This window comes from Phalangium opilio, unplaced genomic scaffold, assembly GCF_054372755.1.
Source record: "Phalangium opilio isolate 3A_F unplaced genomic scaffold, DU_Popi_V2 ptg000101l_1, whole genome shotgun sequence".
NCBI classification, from domain to species: domain Eukaryota; kingdom Metazoa; phylum Arthropoda; class Arachnida; order Opiliones; family Phalangiidae; genus Phalangium; species Phalangium opilio.
In genome coordinates, this window is record NW_028324204.1 from 5,395,593 (window position 1) to 5,402,808 (window position 7,216).

Sequence of the window (7,216 nt, forward strand, 5' to 3'; positions counted from 1 at the left end):
TACGAGCCAACAGCATCAAGGGACAGTCATGAAACCAGCCTCTGAAAAGTTTGTTTTTGCATATATAAGCACTAGGATTCCGAAGAAATGAGAAACGTTTGACATTCATGAAGTAGACCAGTATATGGCTCATGACATGAGCACTGTGAAAATTGCGGACAACCCATTGGAATTCTGGTGTAAATACAAAGAAGTCTACGTAATCAAGTAATATAACTTTCTCATGTAATCATAGACTTTCTGAGCTATCCCTTATTTATTTACAAATTCCTGCAACGCCTGGAAGAGTGGAAAGGCTTTTTAAAAAAGCTGGAGCAGTTGCACACTCGAGAACAGCAAAACTTCCTTCCAAAAGAATTGCAGAAATGTTATTCTATAGAGAATTTCGCCTACAAGAATTAAAAAATACAAATTTGTTTAGTTTAATAGTTGATGGGAAGTTAGCTCAAACATGCTCGGAAGATGGAACTATTTTACTGTTGGGTGGTTTTCCGTGAATGCAGCAATGCTATACACAGCTAAGAAGTTGTACCTTCACAGGCGCTGAAGCCTGGCGGTCATATTGCCTAAATGACATATTTTCAATTTAAATGTATCGAATTTGATTTGCCCAAAGTCTTTTTAACGCACACGAAAATACGCATGGTAAGATTCCTTATTGTATTCTATCCAAACTGAGGATGTATATCGGGATTTTAAGGAACATATGGATAAATTGGACACCTCCGATTATCCATAGAACCACTTCTTATTCAGTGCGTTCAACTAGAAAAGGGTGGGTGTGTTTAAAGATGAATTAAATTCCATCCCAATAATTTCCTTCTGCGGTCTTAAACCAAAAATTTACAGCATTAAATCCCTCGCGGGTGAAAAGAAAACAGCTAAAGGCATATGTAAAATAATGATTCAAAGGCATGTTTGTCATGATGATTACAAAAAGTGTTTGTTTTTAAGAAAAAAACACTACGACGGACATTATTCGCACAACGAGCCAAAAACATAAACTTTTTACAATCCGTCAAAAAAAAAACAATTCCTTTGATTCAAAACGATATGTTTTAAAGGACGGAATTACGACGTTGGCATTTGGCCTTTATAAAATTAGGGATGAATTCGCTGATTATTAATTCGGAGGTGGTTCATTCGCTATCCCCCCTTTAGTCCCACTATCTCGGTAAACTAAATCCCCCTCTCTTTAGAAATAACACTAATTTCAAATTTGACCAGGTTATTGTAGTTTCTGATGGTGGTGGTAGTGTTGGAGTTTTTAATAATCAAGTTTCAGGGCCATGGAAAATGATAATGACACTCTTGAAACCCTGAAAAAACATGGATTCGCGCCTGTTCCTCGAACAGGTAGTTTCCTCTGCCCTCACTGCGAGGGGGGCTTAAACATATGCCTGGTGACGGCCAGTTAGATTATTTCTGTACCACTCGGAACTGCGTGAAATTTCAACGATGCGTTTTAAGTCAGACGAAAAAGGTGGTTTGGATGGCCACGCGAGCTACATCCCGTCGACTGTTGGACAAGAGAAACTTTTGCGGACACTGTGGAGGGTTCAAATATACAATTAGGGGCGAGTGTCCTTGTCATGAATGGCGAAATTCTGATTGCGATGATTCGCTGGAAAATGTAAAAAAATGGTTAAAGGAAAATATGGATCATTAATAAAATATGGTTTATTTCTTGTTTTTAGAAAAATCAAATTTTAATGTAGTTGTATATAACGTTATGGTAATTAGTTCTAGGATCTTGTATATAATGTGATAGTAATTAGTTGTGGGACGCATTTCAAGGGAGGAGGATGGTGCAGACGTTAGTCATTCCTCTTGAAGTCGTGGAAAGGTTAGAAGCAGCTAGAAAAACTAGAAAACGTAGAGGGGTGAAGGGTATTTCTTATAAGTCCTTATTAAGAACAATAAGTGAGGGATAACAACCCATCCGTAACGCTGCTGTTATATATTTTGTTTACTCTTTAATATAACAATAATTTATTCCGGGCCTAAACTTCTAGTGATTATTCGATAAATTAAGAGTCATTGGTTTCTTATTAAATAAGTTTAATAGTTTAAACTAAGGCCAATAAACAATACATATTATTAACATTCGAGAGAGTCGTGCTCTGTTCTTTCTCTAATGGCTTTCTGCCGCGCACTGCTCGCGTAGTGCGTACTATTATAATTGCCCATAGCAATATGAAAAATAAGAGCGCCAAAAATCAGAGACACTTACGCCATCTATATGCTTAAGGACACAACACTCCTCCCGATGTACATAGAAAATATTTCTTTTACATTTTCAAAACATATATTTTTAACTTTATATAAACAAAAAATATGATTAATGTTGAAAAACAGGAACTCAACTTGTAGCTCACTAATAGTCTGTAGTTCTTCTTGTTTAAAGATCGAGTTTCTTAGGTGGTTTAATTACGCGTTTAGATCGGCGGATCACCGGAGTGGTAGTTGGAGTGCGGTCACTCGGTGGTTTAGGAGATGGATTGTTTATGAGAGAGTTAAATGATGACTGGTGACTTTACAGTATAGAAATATTATCAAGTAATTGTCGGGGCGACTAGTGACATTGTTGTTAGGGACGTAGATACGATTGGCAAGATTCTGAGTTTGTGGTAGGATATTCGGGTTTGAGATCGTTGTGTTAGGTACTTGAGTAATTGGCGATTCCACACGTTCGAGGATCTGATCTAGGTGTCTTTTCCAAATACTATGTTCTTGTGTTTGGAGCTGATAGGACAAAGTTCCTGTTTTCTTGATTACTTTAGCAGGTGTCCATGCAGGTTTGGAGGTGCGATAATCGCGAGCATACACTGTATCACCAACATTGAATTCCTGATGACGTGTACGGTTACTTCGGAAAACTTGAGCCGTTTGGTTAACTTGAATCTTCGTGTTGATGTCAGGTTTCAATAAGCTGAGACGTGTACGTAATGATCGTTTGAGGAACAAGTTAGCCGGAGTTTCTCCCGTAGTAGCGTGAGGGGTGTTTCTATAGGTCAGTAAAAACTCATCCCATTGAGAAGAAATGGAGGCTGATGGATGAGAATGTTTCAGGCTTCTTTAAGTGTCTGAACTCAATATTTTCGGTTTATGTTAAATATGTAACACTCTGTTCAGTGGTTCTGCTACTAATCCTTCTGAAAAGAAGTCAAAGTTTCTGAAATTATTTGGTATAAATGTTTCTAAGACGCAAATGTATGTTACCAAAAATTGTTTCAAACTTATCTACGATTTCAAACTTACGCTTATTGGTCGCGGTTCTGGTTTTAAAGAGGATCCCATTCTTGGGCTTTTTATTTTACAACACTTTATTGTCAATTTAATTAATTCGGGTTAAATACGTAACACTCTTTTTTATTAAGTTGTAACTGATTGGGCCAAAAAGCCGGCTTACAAGGTTGAAATAATGATCTCAAGACAGATCTTTAGTGCAGCTTCTCTTTTTGTTGCTCAGGTACTTGTTAGTCATTGAATTAGGTATCCAAAAATGATAATTTAAATAAGAATATGTTATTGATTACAAAAGCAAATATCAACCGTGAAATAACTTCCATCCCCGGTTGGTGACAGTGATCCAAAGAACTTGGAACATATTAACCCCATAGAATTACACATCCACGATCGAATTTTTCCCTTTCCAAGCCCATTTTTTTAAACGATAACTTTATAATTCGTTGGTGGCGCCATCTGCAATGCTTGAGACGAAATAATTATGTCGTCTGCTTTGCTGAAGCTGAACTTTTCTCTTTTGCTTATGAATTTGCGCGCATAGACGCGGTAATGAAAATTTTTTTAAATATCACGTTTCTAAATAATATTCATTGTGTAAACTGTAAGATGTTTCGAAGCAATTGCAGGCCTATACATTGCTGTTGTTATTATTGTCCTTGAAATAATGTCAATTTGGTAAGCTTCTTTCTTACAGCTTCCATTTAATTTTTTCATTAAATTTTTTAGAAGTTTTTCTCATCCTTATGTCACTATAAATGCGAATAACTTTGGAAACCAGAAAGTTGAGGTGATGGTTCCATCCAATTTCTTGATCAAAAATATGCTCGTTTAAGTCGGGGAAAATGTTTTCGCGTATCAGGCACCTTTTTACGAGGTATTCAATTTTGAGGGCAATGGTTTCAGAAGCAGTGCCATGATGTTCTAGGTTTTGGCTTCGCAGGCATTTTTCAGTGAGATGAAGAATTTTTACTATGCTTTTCGAAGGATATATTAAAACACCATGATCTCTAAGAATTATTAATGCTCTAGCCCTAATGCAGTAGTCATGAAAACTCCGGTTTCGATTATGAGGATGTTCTTCAAGTGCAAGTTTGCATTGATCGCATTTGACGACTTTCCGAAGTTTCCGTACTACAAATCCACCCACATAGTGAATGATATTGTCCCTCATCAAGGTTTGCTTCAACATCAACATCTGTGATGTCCTCTGTTGTATCTCTGTTAGCTTGGAGAAAATTAGTGGATATGTCGCAAAAATCTGGTAGTGCAGTATTGTCACGGGCCAAGACGTTTGCACAACCAGAAGCCTCCAGCTTTACCAGAAAGGCGTTCTTATAAGCCGCTTTAAATTGTAGAACTGTGGGGTTGTTGTTTCATCCACCTTTTTATCTAATTACTCCGAAAAACAGCTCTAAATGGTCTTGCGACAGTTTGTACGTTGGAAGGTATCTGGTGAAAGTAAGAGTGTCTTACACTTGTAATTTTGGTTTTATTAAAACAATATATTAATAAAAATCACTTCAGTATTCCTTCTGTTTTAACGTATTTTTCAACCAAGTGCAAAACGTTCGTAATAGCAACTGCTAATCCAAGTGCTCCGGTTTTGCGGGTGGACTCACAAATCAAACTACCTTCATGGCTTGTTAAGTTTAACAGAAGATCCTTTGCTTTCAGTAGACTGTTACACTTAATTTCTTTGTTGTAGTTATTGATAGGCGCCTTAAATCCTTTGGCATAGGGATTTCGAGAATTTAGGATGTCAAATGCCCTATTAGTGAAAAGGATTTTTAATCCAACCAACTGTGGGATGTTTTTTAAAAATTTCTCATTACATATCCACGGTGTTGATGAAGTTAACCGTTCCATCACAGTTTTGGAACTCTCGAACTTTCATTTGTTTTAATAGCTTCATTGCAAAGGAAACGGATGCGCTAAGAGTTTGCACAGCAAGCTTAACCTTCATTTTTTGCGTGTGGAATCTGATGTGGAATGGGTTAGTTTATTTGCAAGGCTAAGCCCTTCTTCTTATTGTACTAGCTCAAGTAACACCACCAATGACCAGAAAATATCCTAAAATATTAACATTCACCCGATTATCGGTTTATTAATTTTCATCTCATTAAACACTGCATACTTCTTTTGTTTTCCCATTAATAAGTACGTTAAAATGCTCCCATAGGTTTCGGGTAAGTTTAACCATGTGGCAGACATAAAGAATATATGCCACAGATTCTTTAGAATTAGCTGTGTTTTAAAAGAATACCATTTAATGTCACAAATTACTTAAATCACCTTTAGTTAGTTACCAGGGTTTGGGAAAACCGCCTTTATTGCTTTGGCATTCATAATAACCCCTAGCCTCTGATCCATAGAAATATTGGACGAAAGACCGTCGCAAACAAGCGCTACACACTTGACACCGGTGGTATTCAAATTGTGGAATGCCTCCCTAACAAGGTTGTCCAGAAACCAGGAAGGTGTTCCGTTTACAAAAAAATACCCTACCGGTACTTTCCAATTGCCATTAATTGCAACAACCATGAAGACTAAAGCGGAGGTTGCAATTTCACTGTTGTCATCTTTAGCCTCCATGCCATAATCAACGTATCCGTCGGAACATTTTCCATTCCACCTTATCTCCTTGCGAATGGACATTTCATCAATTATTAATGAACAAAGGATTGGGTATTGCGACTTTTGCACTTTATTTTTTATAAATTCAAAGCTTTGCGCAGTGAAACCAGGTGCTCCAACAATTTTTGCAGACCACTTTCTTATGGTGTTTGGATGTGGTAAACAAAAAAATCGACGAAGATACCTATAGGCTTTAGGACTGTAAAAATGCAATGCTACAGCAATTTCTCGAAGTGTTTTGCCGTAGGATTTATTCGCCATGTTTCTAGGCCCACTATGTTTTAGTTGTTGAAAGAGCTCTTTTGTTGTTGGTGAAAATGACGCGTCTAACTTGACAAGGTTGTCCTCTATCATAATTTTCTCTTTACGTAGGTTGAAATTATTCCTTTGAAGCTCATTAATTTTTGATCACGCCTAATAATCATCCCTTTTGTAAGTTTCTGTCTTTTCTGGATGCCTTTCCTTCTTAATGCCGATTGAGTTTCAATATTTCTTTTAAGTCGGAAAATTTCACGGTCCTAAACATAATATTAGTTTGCCTCTACAAGGTAAGCAATATTACTTTCAAATTAGACTTTTTCAGTGATGCAGCCTCTAATTGTTTTACACGGTTTTCATAGGACAAGTAATACGCCTGCAAAAAGGTATTATGAAGCAAGGTCATAGCGTAGAATTGAGGCGTTTAAAATTACATGATCCAATTCTACAGTTGGAATATCTTGTCGCTCGCTGTAACTGAATGACGAACCTGCATTAGGTTGAGTGTCAGTGTCAAGTTCCATTGTCTCAGATTTGTTGCATTGTTGATATGATTCCTAAGTTTTTAAAATATTAATGCTCCGATAATTCTTTCTTGTCTACCATAGTGTTCAATACATTTTCACTTTGAGACTCATTTTGAACTTCAATGCAGAGACCAATGTCTTCCACTTGCAAAACGTCATGCTGAACTTACTTCAGTTTGAGACCAATCATCAACAGAGGTGGATGAACCTAAGTTATTGCTATTTATGCTAGCCCGACTGTATGTTTTCTGTAATTAATGATTAAAAGATTGAAAACACCATTTTAGTTGCTGAAAAATTTCCTTAATTAAATACAATTCCATCGCTTAGGTGTGGGTTTCAAGGTATGGGCAAAAGTAATGTAGGAACCGCAGTTTTGTACAAAAGTCTTATTTTGGTATCTTTCCGATAGTTCGATATTTGAAAATGATCGCTACAAAGCGCGTCATTTTTCCCTGGAGCCCAATTTAATTTTCCAATGGCTTTGAGCCATTTTACTTATAAATTGGGCTGATCAACCGGAAATCTTTATTTATTTCATATCCGTG